Source organism: Neodiprion lecontei, chromosome 1, assembly GCF_021901455.1.
Source record: "Neodiprion lecontei isolate iyNeoLeco1 chromosome 1, iyNeoLeco1.1, whole genome shotgun sequence".
In the NCBI taxonomy this organism is placed as follows: domain Eukaryota; kingdom Metazoa; phylum Arthropoda; class Insecta; order Hymenoptera; family Diprionidae; genus Neodiprion; species Neodiprion lecontei.
In genome coordinates this window covers 22290407-22303908 of record NC_060260.1, presented here as the reverse complement: position 1 = coordinate 22303908, position 13502 = coordinate 22290407, and the positions used below count along the sequence as shown (strand labels likewise).

The following is a 13502-nucleotide window of genomic DNA, read 5'->3' as shown; positions in this document are numbered from 1 at the left end:
ACCGCCGCATTTCAGTTGTCACCGTTATTCGTATAATCCTCGAGGATGGCCACTGCAAGGAAGCCAGAAAAGCCGCCTGCCGCTTCCCGATTTCCAACTTTGCGTCGCTTTGAAATCCTCCAAGTTTCGCATCGCCTTATTTCTTCTCCTTCCACACCAAGAGCCAACCATGGGGATAGAAGAAGGGGTGGGGTGGATTTTTTTTCGCGGGTAAGACAGCAAAATGCCGCGCTTACATTGTCTGTGACGGGTACCTACGGCTCGGAAAACAAAATTTAAGAAACTACGTGACTTGATACTCAAGGGGCGATGGAAGAAGAAACCCTTCGCGAGTGCTCAACAACCCAGAGTAAAGTAAATAGGTACAGGATACATTCTAGCAGTAGGGGTGCAGGGGACTCAACGGTTGGGCAATAAGTTAATTTGCCGTGATGGAACGTGAGGATAACTGCCGGCAGTCGACTGTCTTCTCCACCTGCGACCAACCCCGGTATTATAATAAGCAATGGCAATAATAACAGTAATAATTCATACACTCGAAGAATCCCTTACTCCATCGATCCAATCACATCGTAATTCTACCTCAGTTCGAGCTTCCGATTTTTAGGCAGGACCATTTGTAAACCGGGTTATCCTTTAAAGTGAAACATCGGGTCCTTCGTGCTCGCGTGATTTCTTGTTATGTGTATATTTTGTAAACAAGAAGGCGCACGGCTCTCTCCCCTCCGAATGATCGAGCGAATAAACTATTGGATTTTCAACTAAAAGCCTGAAAGAACTTGTCGAAATTTTTTCTGAATTTTTGGTGCGATTTGAATGGCCAAAATAAAGGAAATACGTGAAAGGCCCGATGTTTCATTCTACGTATACTCAAAACCATGTTTCCCTATAAAGGTCAAGTATCCTATATTTATATGTAAGTTTGCCTTTGCAAAATACGTCAGAAAATCTTAAACCACCTTCGAGAGATGTTTTGTCAGTTGCAAAACTTTGTTTGAGAGTGTTTTCAAAATCGGATCTAGATATTATAATCTGTGTATTCGCGTGTATCGGATTTTTGGGAACACGATACCAAATAAACCACTTGGGCTGAAATTTAGAAGGAAGCTAGACAATGTTTTCGTAACTTCATCAGACCTTTCGACATTTCGTTTCAAAATGGTGAATGCTCGAAGTTTAGGAAAATTCATATTTTCTATACCGTGTAAGATAATTCATTACACCTTATGAAAATACACTTTTCTACCGTTGAACTACATTTTTAAGATTTTTCCATGACGTTTTCATCACGTTAGCCGGAGGAAGAGTTTTTGGCACGCAGAATTTTAGACAAATTACTAAACCGAATTGGCTATATTCAAATGAAAATTAAAGTACGCATGCGAACGCAGATTCTGTATACGGTTACGCCTGGCGCAAAAAGCAAAACCTTTTGGCTAAACTACTTGTGTGTAAAACAAAAGATTTCTTATTTCACTTCCAATACTGCCGCGTGGCTACCAGCAAACGAAAAATGATTGCGATGAGTTGGGATTCGTTTTGGGTGTTTGAACTTTTTTATCGTGTAATTGTAACGAAATTTCAAATTTACCCAATCGGTGATGTACAATTTCGTCTCTATGCATTCTTATTCGATTGTATTGTACAAATTTCGTTTAACTTTGAATTAAGACTCATACGTTTTAAACATTTAAATTTTTGTCCATCCATTTCTGTTTAAGTGCTGCAAAAATTTGAACCCATGTAAAACCGTGAATGGCATTAGTGCTGGTTTGTTTTCTTCAATCTAGTTCAATCCGTGACGAAAGTTAAAATTCTTTGAACACTTCGATATACGTTCTAGTTATAATCACTCAATTTTTAAACTGTAACTACACCTGTCAATCCATTTCGATCGTTAGCCATTTATAGATGTGGAAACGGATTCAACCGGTTATCCTAGCTATGGTTTTGAACTGTAATTTTGACATCCATAAAAGCCGAATCGCCTGGTTTTACAATTTTCTATTGTTCTCAATCTTCCCTTGTACTGCATGCTGCATAACTAGTACTTGTAATTTTCCTTCATCCTACGCTGAGCAACGAAGGCAAAAATCCCGGGGAAACTGCAGTCTTTGAATGAATGGAATGGAAACAGAAATGAATAAAGGATAAAATGTGCTTCAAAGTGTTTCCATTCGAGTATGGGACATGGCACTCGTTCCGAGATACTTTTCTCATTGTCTTTAATATCTGTATACGGTTTTTATTTTATTTTCTCAATATTCTCCGTCCGCTGCAGGTGGTGTTTTTGTACTCCTTGAATGGAAAGTAGATATTAACGAAGCAAACGGGTTGCTAGGAGAATTCCCCTGCTAATTTACTCTAGATTCCAGTTTGACAAAATTTCCATTCTCACGTTACAATGCTACTGACGCACGCTGAAGATTCTCCAATCAAAATGGCAATACGGTCTCTATTGATACTGCAACTTGCCGAATCATTGCCAATTTTGTGATATAACATCCACGATTGCGTTCAATGTCATAAATTTCATTTTGATTCTACAGTTGGGTTCATGATAATCAGTGATGCTGTGCATTTCCACGGGATAAAAATGCAGGAATCTACTTTTGATATTTGGTTACTTTTTAATTCATCCACCCGATTTATTTCACATTCCGCTATCACACGGACAATCGTTCATTGAGCATCCGATAGCAAAATTTAGAGTGTCAGCCCGTTGTCACCCTCCGGCAACCCTGCGCCGCGCATAGAAGGAATCAAGATTTCTGCGGCTAACTCGATTCTCGTGACGCGAGCCGACGCCACCGTAAGCGGTGTTGCGCTGTGCTGGAAAATGAAATCAGCGGAAATACATTTTACGCGTTTTAAAGTTCATCATTACACCTAAGTGAACAAAACTAATTCCAGGTAAAATCATAATGCCTGTAAAATTGACCAGCTATTACATCAATTTTTGTGTCAACAAGAAGGTAATCTTAAGCCGAACAATATTCTCCAGATTTATTTCTTGGCGAAATTTACAAGGCTGGGGTTAGTAACGTTAACGTAACGAAGCATCATGGAACAAATCGTTGTACAATTTTATAAGGACTTTCAAAGAGTTGGCTTTGGAAAATATGAACATGTTTTCTTTGTTGTGATTTACTAGTTGAATTTCAGACAATCCCAAGGGTGAGAAGCAACGATTTTCCTAAACATGCGTCGTTAAACTGACGTTACCAACTTCATCCCCATCAAAATTTACCGCCGTCGTAACGCGATATGTTCCAGCAAAAAGAGCCATGCTCAAGGGAGCGTCGTAATCTTTTTCGTTGAACATCGTGCGACGTGGAATGGCAAAAAAAAAAGATTATAATCACAATCAGTTAATTCGTCAGTCCATGACAGTAGAAATCCTTAGATCAATTCATCCGGTTTCTTTCCTTTGCATAGAGTTCCACTTGTCAAGTCGTATTCCGATCGTGAGTGCAAAAATTACCTCATCAGCTGTCAAACCTCTCCACTGTTGTAATTGAATCGTGAGGCTTCTAATATGGAAATTCGATAACAGAGTCTTAAGGTTGGATGAGACAACCACATACGGGGCAGTCTAATCCCTGGAGATTTTTAGTCTGCAAGGGTCTATTCGGCGGGCCTCGATCCACGTTGGATGAGAATCCGTAAATCCACTGACGTACGAAGTTGATTAGGATCGTATTTAAGTGAACCGTCTGATGGGCAGCGGCTGCCTGACGTATGATCGACGATTGTCTTTCGGAAAACTGGCACAACCCCTGGTAGTTCTCATAATCGTACTTCTGTCGTTATATCTCAGCAGTCCGCGATAATTAATTATACTTTGATCATGATAGATTGCTGGTACAACAAATGGCGCGTATTTGAGGGTAGATGAAAACGAACGAGCCGAACGAGTGATCGAAATAACGAGGCTAAGCATTTCTTGTAAATCATGTTCCAGCTGATTACGCTTATCAAGCTTTCTCAATCTACGATACCCCGGCCCCTCGATTCTCTCTCGATATCGAACGAGACCCACTCGTTACATTTGCCAGTGACTAATGGTGGGGCCAATTTTTTATCCCTTTATTCCAGATCGCGTTCCGCTCGATTCAATTAGGAGAGAAAAACAATGTCGCATTGTTGTTCAATTTAATGCAATATTCAATTTCAATGGGTTTCAACAAATTTTCGATTATTCTAAACGGATGATTATGTATTTATTCCTAATTCAAAATGAAGTGTGTATTACAATATTTTACCCATTTACTGTACGTAAACTTTTTCGCGACATTTGGTGAAATGACAATTTCGCGTGTAAATTGGCTTCACGTTGTATCGTGGCGGTAAGTAAAACCATATCTTACTGTCAGTTGTGATTTATTGTTTAAAACATTAGCGAAAGTTTACAATTCACGTTAAGGTAACTATGACACAGACATTTTCGTGTCACGTAAAAAGTACATCTAGCCTCGCGATTAGCAAAGATGAACTCAGGTGGGCAGTGTGTCTAAAAATACGTGTCCGTAAATCATGCTCGTGTTGTTGTTCTATAATCGGCCGTAACTGTAATAACTGTAAATCAATTAATTACCCAACCCCTGTGCTAATGGCGCTTGATAAACAGTCAAGATATTATGATTAGGAATGCAGGTTAATTCTAATTTACTAATTGAACGAGCCATTATTTGGCTGAAAAATCACGCCTAGCGTTATCAGCGAATTAATTATTGCGCTGCGCATGTACATCGATCGTTTGCCAAACGACTTTCTGCTCGATTTTGATATTACTTTTATTCTCCCTCCTCTCTATTAAACTTGCATTTTAACGCTCAACTTTGTTTGTTTCAGTTGATATTACTGGAAATTAGACTACCCACACATATCCTATCGTCCAACCTGCTGACTTAATCGATAGAACGTAATTGCACCCTAGGTATGCAGCAAGCTCTTCACATTCGAGGCATACAACGGTTATTCGACAAAATTTAGTCTCTCAGACTTGGCTTGGTTGAATTATAATGGAGATGTGAATTTTCTGACGTCGTTGAAGGAACGCATCTTGTACAAACGCAAGCCGCACAGGAATTGAATCCTCTTAAATATCTACAAACTTCCAAACAAATAATCTTAGAAAAAAAGTGCAAGTTCTCCTTGAAAACGCGCATGAATAAAAATGAAACGACGCTCCCAACTTGAATTCCATAAGAAACTTTATGGAATTTTGAACTTTGGCTTTTTGGTGCTTATATTGAGGTCCGTACTTACCCATGGACAATTTTCAAGACCATGGCGAAAATCGCGCACTGTTCTTCGATCTCTCGGGATAGTCTCCACTCGTAATCAGCATCGCTCTGTGGCAACTGGTTGAATACGGATTCAGAGCAGTCGATACATCAAGAACGTCCTACTTCTGTTCGGCACTCTGCCACGGCCACCGTTTCAGCCGGTACACTCGACTCTCTGCTCCAGACACCTGCCACTACCGCGATTGCGTTTCCCGTGCAGACACTAACATATTCGAGTTATTAATATTGTCTGGCGAGAAGTTCACCAGGCACGTCAATGCTGCGCAGTGGAGACAAGAACGAAATAGTAACGGTCCATTCAACGCATCATGTGTGTACAAATTGTTTCCGCATACTCGAAACAGACCTCGGAACACATGCCAAGCGGCTTGTGTACCGAAGAAACAAACCCTGGTTCGTGAGGTAGATTGATTCATCTTTCAATGAGTACTTCGGCATTCATCCTGGTAGATCTAAGCAGCGGTTTTTAAATTTATTCAGAACGACATCGTTAATGTTACGCAGATCCCGAATTTCCCGTCATCACTTATAAGATGACTAGCTGAGGTGATATGCTAAAGCTGTGTTACTAAAAACTTTGCAAAGGTTACATTATTCCGATGTTGTAAAAGTTACATGTTCGAATCATCGTGGCGGATTGTTTTTTAATGCAAAAATGGTGCTCTTTGATTCAGTGCTTAGCGGTTCGTTACGTCGATACCGAAATTGAATAGAATGTTAGAGCGAATGAGACTGAAGTTAGTAACGTTAGTGTAGCGAAAGGTTGGGGACTAAATCATTAGTTTGCAATTTTATAATGACTTGGAATTAGTCAAGTTTCAAAAATATGAGTATGTTTCACTTTGTTACGGTTCATCACTTTTCAAATATTCCTTGTATTGCAAAATAAAGATTTTGTAAAACTTGACTTATTGAAATAACGTTACTAATTTCGGCCTCATCAGATTCAGGGGTCATGCATCACAAAAAATGCATCATGAAAAACCGAAGGCGAGGAAAACAGCAAACTTGCAGACTCCGTGCATTTAAACCGAGTAACGTAATTTTTAGAATCTGGATAAGAAGTTTCCCTGTGTTGTGTTTGCTTTAATTGATTTTTTCATGTTAAGAGGTGCGAGCTCTGCTCATGATAGAGGGAATCAAGGTATGTACCTGTCATCGTGATAGATGATTAATATTCTGCTCAATTTATGGTACCAACTTCACGTCTGTAACTGAAAAATTCACATCTTAGGGACAAAGAGTTTTAAAATTGGCTTCATTGTTGAAAACCCTATAAGATTCCAATTCTTTTCCAGATGTGTTTCTACTTAAAAGTGAGCTTTGATCTCATTATTGAATCATTAACAAGACCTTTCTACGAGCTAAACTCCCGATCTAGAAGCTGCGAATCCGTGATCCACACCGATCAATCGGACTAATCATATAGATCCAGAATTCATCAGATCGCATGAGGTACGATTAATAGCGTGATCGATTGGTCTAAGCTGCACTCCAGCCGATCATGCCACTGGTTTTGAACTATTGGATTCAATCGATCTCGATGTGGCGTCATGGTTCAACCTTATAGGTGGTAAATTTTTTTTTAACCTCGGTACGCCATCGGCGTGGTCCACGTTTCACGACACACGTGAACCTCGGTTTCCAGGAGCCATGGGCATAACAATGGAGCACTCTCATCTACCAAAGTGTTGGAAGGGTTATGACGCCCCAAACAGCGCACCGATACGCTGCCCGCAGCGAACAGCAGATTGATTCATTGCTTGGCCAAACGACGTCGTCAGTAATCCAAACGAACGAGTAGCGTCAACTGGGTCTCATTTCAAGCGCAAAAGCATCGCCGTAATTTATGCAAAGCTCCGTAGAGCCGGTCGCTCCACGCGAAGTGTGCGGAAAACGGTTGCTCGAGAGTCGAGTGGGATCCCGTTTCCAAACTGACGCACTTTTACTGTCGCCACGTATCTTCCTAAATTTTGGCCACTGGTACCTTGCGAAGGGAAATGGGTAGATAATTTAACTGTCGTAGATTCGTCTTATACACAACTGCTATAAATTTCGAATCCACGGCTCATATTTTCACAAAGTTCCTTCAAGTCTCGAATGAAGACTCTCAAGTCATGTGAAATTCTGTGAAAGTATAGAAATCTGATAAAATCTTTCGAGGTAGTCGGTATATTCATTATGTAAAACGATAAAGAATTTCAGCTGTATGTCAACGTTAAAAAAAAAATGGTCACTTTTCTCAAACTCAATTAATATAAATATTTTTTCAACTTTGTCAGTGTGGTTGAATTTTCTACATTTTTTGCTTCATATACGCGTAAGGGAAAGGCGTTACTACACCGAACGATCAATTACGTTCACTGAGGATTAGGATGTCATGTTCGTTTCCGCCATCCGTTCTGAATTTATATCCTGAAAGATTCGTTTCCGATGCTGTAACGATTCCCTTGTTATAGCCAACTCGGCTAATCGGTATCAAGAACGCCAACTGACGAACAAGATTAATGAACGTTCTCAATACAAAACATATTTCGTTGCACGCATCAAAGGAAAACATAATAAATTACTTCAGCCAATCAAATGTGAAATACCTGAACCCATGTTTAAACATTATAACAAATGGCTGGTTTCGATCGCAATAGGATAGCCTCACGGTTAGCATATATCGTAGTAGCTTACAAATTGAGATATACTGTCAATTTGAAAAGTCTCCAACAAAAATTTTGAACCCATATTCTTGAATTTTTGAAAGTTGGCAAATGGACTTGCTAGGCGATAAGCATAAAGTGTTAGATAAGTAAGGAGAATAACGACCTTGGAAATTGAAGGTTTATGAGTGGTGCTCGGTTTTTTTCATATCGTCTCGATTATGTTCACAATCAACCACATTGTAACAATAAGTAAAATGTATAACTGTGAACGTGGGAGCATTGTGCTTTTTTGTTGGAACAAGCTCAGAATAGGTACACGTCGGTGAGAGTCTCAGCAGTCGACCTCCATGGATATCACCGTCTCGGAAAGGTTGAAGTTCACGGCAAGCCTTATATAATTGGCTCGCTTGGAAAAAATTTCATTTCCCAGACCCCATTGTACTCGAACGACACCGCGCCTTGTCTCAATCGATTGAATTCGAGCGCTTGTACCCTCTTCGCCTTTCACCCCTCGACTTTTGCGGCCCCCGCGCTACTGACCGGGCCGGCTCCTTGGAACGAGATGAAAGAACAAGCGGAGCAAATTGTTAGAATGCTCATTAAAAGCGTAATGACTCGACAAGTCACACGCGAGCAGTTACCCAAAAGACTACCCAAAAGACGAATCGCATTATTCTGTTATAAAAAAAATCAGCCCCTCCAGGGCAGCTTCCCGCTCAGTCAGAAATCACTTTGACAGGGAATAAAGTATGTCGCCGAGGGAAGACGAGAGGGCAAAAAGCAATATAAAACCGAGAGCAACAGCTTAGCACCCCTCTTTAAGCTCTGGTACCACTTCGGACATGGATCTATTCCTCGCGAAATCGCGTATTTAGGGCAGGTCTACGTCAATATGTTCCCCCTCAACCCCTGCATCCCACCACTACTTGAACACGATGGAAACTTATTAAATCCAGCGACGGTGTAGCAATTGACCGTGAATCATAACTGGGCTGGAAATCGGCCGGCACCGGTGAAACTTTGCACTTCAAAAGATCATTGGCGAAATATGGCGCCCGCCACTCGAAACGACGTCGTTGTCGCTGCCACCCCAATCCGCTCAGGGCTGATTCCGAATCACAAGGAGAGGTTGCGCGATAGGACTCGGCGATTTTAACAAATGGTTTTATACACGTTCTTGGGTCAAAATAAAGAGACCCGTGTTTCGGAATATCGCTGAATGGTTATTTGTCGGCGCGAAAAAAATATCGCAAACTCGTTTTACGATACCTGCTGCGTGAGGTTCTATTTAACCGTGAATTTTCTCGGAACATGCTGCTTATTTTTTCGCCTGCCTTGTCATTTCCGAATATTTTATACCCAACGTAACCCAGATATTCAAGGAAATATGATCGTAGAGGTTACAATAATTATACTATGAAATGCATTCAACATAAGAATGCTAAATCACTTCATCCGTACGAATAAACAGAAGAATACAGGATATCACAAACAAGTATTCAAATTTTTTTTCCTAATAAATACCCATTCGATGAAACACCGAAACATGGATCACTTGATTTTGGCCTAAAAGTGTGTCAAAGAATATTTTGTTGAACTGGCTCCGTTTAATGCATAAATAACACGCTACTTCTCTTTCTCAGATGACGGTTCCAACTGTCGTGTACTCATTTACGTTCATTTATCAAGCTGTTGGTCCACGAGAAAATTCTGAGAATGATTTTATCTGTCGCAGGCTTATCATAGGTCGAAATACAATGGCTATATAATGGTATCGGGATCCAAGCGACCTTCGTACACGATACTGACGGACGACCAGGCAGTCTGATACTTGTTTATTTGCCTTGCCTCGTGGAGTGCCTACTTATTGCGAGCGGCAATGTCGCGGCTCTATATCCACCGCATCTGGAGTGTGCCGGAACCCAATATCGTCATGTTCAACATCATCCTTCCTCCGGTTTCCTTCCCCGCCCACCATGTACGATTTACTAGCTTATGCACGGGTCGTTAGCGATATCGGAAGCAAACTTCATCGCTCGGGATTATATTCACCTGTATCTGTATCGTTGTCAAATGGAGTGGACGAGCCGTGACAAACAGTAAACTTCGACTCACCTCCAAACTTTGCTGCACATAACGACAACTCAACATATGATCTATACAAATATAAATTATTTTTTAATATAACAGAATCATTGACGTGTAAAAGTTTTCAGAAGATCGGAAGGTATTGTTTATTGGTTAAAATGTTATTTACCTTAATTTTACCTTTTTTTTTACGATACTGTGGACAATGAGAACCGAACTCTGCACACATCAGATACCAACGACTAAACATGTGTAATAGCTTTTGGCACAAGCGGAGAAGTACTTATTTATGACACTTATTATTTCTTTGTCGGAAATACACGCTCATCGGCAATATAAATTATCGCTATAATGAAACTGCTATTCCATCGTTTGCGTAATGTTTGTAGTTTTGGCAGACTCACAAAAGCCACGTTCGATATAAATATGTAATTTCGTTGCCTCACATTTATGTCAATGTCCACAGCTGAGGCAGTATAACGAGTGCCTGTTGCTTATGGAGTATGGTTCACACGGTCCTGTAAGCCGTAATATTTGCCGTCCAAGTAATCGCTACAAGTGTCTACTTCATAACACGCTCAATAAAACCGGCTCGAGAAACTTCGGTTTGTGTACTTGTCTATTTCCTGAATAAATCTAGACAAAGTCCGACTGTCTAGATCTTTTCTTGGTTGTATGGATACTGAATTATAAATTCAACAAGGAGGAGCGATCAACTCGAGTCTAACACAAATAAATTATCCTTTTTCTCGAAAGCACCAGCCCAATGCTCGGATTCGTAAAAGAAATGCGTCTTTTTCAAAGACATTAACAATTAAAATATTTCCTATGATTTTTTGTACAACCTCTTCAAGGCACTCGATTCCAAAGAAAAGAATCTCAAACTCAAGAACAAACATAAAGTACAGTGAAATTAGTTTTACTTGCCATAACGTGCTACGTCTGTACAGTCGAGTCGCCGAATAGCAACAAGTTTTTATAGGCTTAGTCTGAATTTCAAGTAGGGTCTTACGACGATCAGAGTTTCCGTCGGGAAGTGTCAAAATGAGCGGAATCGGGAGAGAGCGTCGAATTAAAAGTTTAGGTAATTAATGTCCCCCGTTGTCTCGGCAGCCATTTGCCAATTACGAATCTGGAAACACCTCGTCTTTTTACTCGAGCGTCGCTACCGCGCATGCACTATACGTATACGTCTAGCACACATACATATATACATCTGCGTAAAGCCCCATAGAAATTCCGCGGAGCTTGCAGCAATCTCTCAGAGATTCTTATTTTCGCAAAGTTTGCAGCTAAGAAATTGATTCCACTTTAACAAGGGAGCTTGCCGCTGGAAGCGTGATGCGCTTTCCGAAAAATGTAATATCTCTGAATTGCAGTTAGACGCGTACGTGAGATCTACACCTCACGTCCCAACTTCTATACTTTTATTGCGCTTGCAGGACGTATATTTAATGATGATAAGTCACTTTTATACGTGTCTGTCAGGAGTGTTAAAGCGCTTTTAACCTGCGGCCGAATTGAGTTGGGTAAACACTTCCTGCCGACGCTGTCTTGGAATTGTTATTCATTTCGTGGGAAGAACTAAGTAGTTAGAAACTTTTTGACGAGGGAAAGTCCCGATTGGAATACGCGCTGAATGACGCCTCCGGCGTTCTTCGCCGTTCCTGGTCAGCACAAACCGCGTATTCGATTTTTGCCTACCATTCCAGCCTCACGAAGCAGAAATGCAGACGCAGCTGAAATGGCTTCTCCATAATCTTGGCACCGCTGATCTTGATATATGCGAGGATAGGACTCGGGACCTGGCGGATACTCTTTGCTGGATTACAAATCCTCACAATTGAACGGATGAGAATTGCTTCGTTAACGATACCCACGTGCAAATTAGACGGATACAAACTCCGATAATCAGTTGGCCAAGAATTTTAACCTCGAAGTACGAGGTGAGGTACGAGGACCTGGTTTGGTTGCCACCGGGATAAGTTAATCGACTTTTGCTCGATCTCATTTCCTGGCGGGGAAAGAGCGATAGCGAACAGAAGGGAGAGTGAGTGAGAGAGAGATAGATAGAGAGAGAGAGAGATAGATAAAGAGAGAGAGAGAGAGAGAGAGAGAGAGAGAAATGCAGAGTTGGTAAGTTATGTTCTTGACAATTGTACCTGTGATACGTATGTCCCGAAAGCCAAATGTCATCGCTACAAGTGTGTGATACTTGCAGTTAATGTAAGGTTACATTATAATATGGCGTGTGTTTTCTTACTTATACGCATATAGCGAGAGATAAATTCGTGTAACGGAACATGATTGTTTTCCAGATTTTAAATGACGCTATGACGAGAACTATCTTAATTTGAAAATGGGCGCCAGTGTAACGTATGGCGTTGCCGGTATTCACTGCTCAATTTAAGAATCGAAGGGTAATATAAACTGAGAATCTTATTTATTTCCTGCCCGGTTGTAGCGGAGTCTTCATTTCCTACATTCTAAAACACCGATGTGCTTTGTAGCTCATATGGCCGAAACGACGTGTGTACTGCTTTCAAGTTGATTAACCTTTGCTGGAACTTAGGGGTGCGATCCACCCCAACTATTTTTGAGTGTAGATTTTTCTAGGTGAGTTGTTGAAAATGAACGTTGTAGCACTTTCTGTCAATATTTCCTACCACCAATTTCAAACCTGTACATATCTCAAAATCATTCCATACGATACACACGGGGTGCATGCCACCCCAGCATTAAAACTTTTCCTACATCAACACTTTTTCATGTGCTGCTCCATAAAAATTTACAATGGTTCCTATTAACCAAAGGTTCAATAAACATTGTCAATTTCTGTGGAGCAGCACATGAAAAAGTGTTGACGTAGAAAGAGTTTTAATGCTGGGGTGACATCCACCCCGTGTGTATCGTATTGAATTATTTTGAGGTGTGTATAGCAAAGGTTAATTGAAAGCAATTTTTAGACGGATCGTGTGAGACTTTAATCGTGAATTCGTTCGAAATAAATATTTTCAACTCGAAGGGTACAACATCCCTCAATTAGCGATCTGCACGAACTGTACTTTACGTGATATATCTGTATGTATTTCTTTGTACAAAAGGCGTAGGGCAATTGACAGCGATTTTTGAATGTCACTTTTATCGAACGCATTTATAGTCTTCAGAATGTGGCTGAAATGATGTGAGCGATTACTTATTTCACATGGAATTCGACGATTGCCCAACGTAGGAATAATTTGAAGTTTGGCCAATAATATGTACTAATTACGTCAAGTTCACATTACAATGTTGTTCGCGTGTAATACCATCGTGAAGTATCCCAAGGCGGGGTCACTGCGCAGCTTTTCTTCACGTAGGTATATCAGGGTACCAACTAATCTGCTTGATTCAAAAGCCATCCTTCGATTTTCCGTATTCCATCGATCTTGTGCCGACAGCAGCAAGG

General features: G+C 40.7%; 1 protein-coding gene and 1 long non-coding RNA gene across 3 annotated transcripts in view; one reads left to right on the top strand and one right to left on the bottom strand.

Annotated features, from left to right (window-relative positions):
• Positions 1–13502, top strand: part of LOC107218025 (alpha-2A adrenergic receptor) — a 199578-nt gene that overhangs the window by 18595 nt on the left and 167481 nt on the right. The gene's annotated exons all lie outside the window — the stretch shown is intronic.
• On the bottom strand, positions 4144–5598 carry LOC124293663. Of its 2 annotated transcripts, none has more exons than XR_006903550.1 (2): positions 5272–5598; positions 4144–5116 (listed from the first exon to the last, which is right to left on the bottom strand). It is a non-coding gene; the product is annotated as an uncharacterized LOC124293663 (long non-coding RNA). The 2 variants fall into 2 exon arrangements; XR_006903549.1 differs by having other exon boundaries at positions 4144–4578.